This window comes from Orycteropus afer, unplaced genomic scaffold, assembly GCF_000298275.1.
Source record: "Orycteropus afer afer isolate SDZICR_OR568_19922 unplaced genomic scaffold, OryAfe1.0 scaffold00160, whole genome shotgun sequence".
Lineage (NCBI taxonomy): Eukaryota > Metazoa > Chordata > Mammalia > Tubulidentata > Orycteropodidae > Orycteropus > Orycteropus afer.
This window is the reverse complement of record NW_006921747.1, coordinates 2,578,887-2,579,425: the sequence shown is the minus strand read 5'-3', so window position 1 is coordinate 2,579,425 and position 539 is coordinate 2,578,887.

Sequence of the window (539 nt, the reverse complement as noted above, 5' to 3'; positions counted from 1 at the left end):
ATTAGTCCGTTGTCTGATCCTTCATTGCCATTTTTTTTTTTTTTTTTTTTATCATATGCTACCTCTTGAAATAGTTGATCAATGACCATTTCTTTTTGGTACAGTGTCTCTGTGTTTCCTTCCATTTTCTTTTGATGCTTCCTACATCATTCAATATTTTGCATAGAAACTTTCAGTATTATAACATGAGGCTTGGATTTTTCTTCAGTCTTTCAGCTTGAGAAATGACAAGCATCTTCTTCCCTTTTGGTGTTCTAATGCCAAGTCTTTTTGTACAATTCATTATAATATTTTACTTCATCTTCTTAAGCTACCTTTTGAAATTTTCTGTTTGGCTCTTTTATTTCATAGTTTTTCCCATTCACTTTAGGTACTTTGCATTCAAATCAAGTTTCAGAATCTCTTTTGACATCCGTGTTTGTCTTTTCTCCCTTTCATGGTTTTTTTCTCCTTTTTTATTGTGATTTGGGTGAAAATTTACAGAGCAAATACCCTTTCAATACAGCAGTTCTCATACACTTAGTCTCATGACATTGACC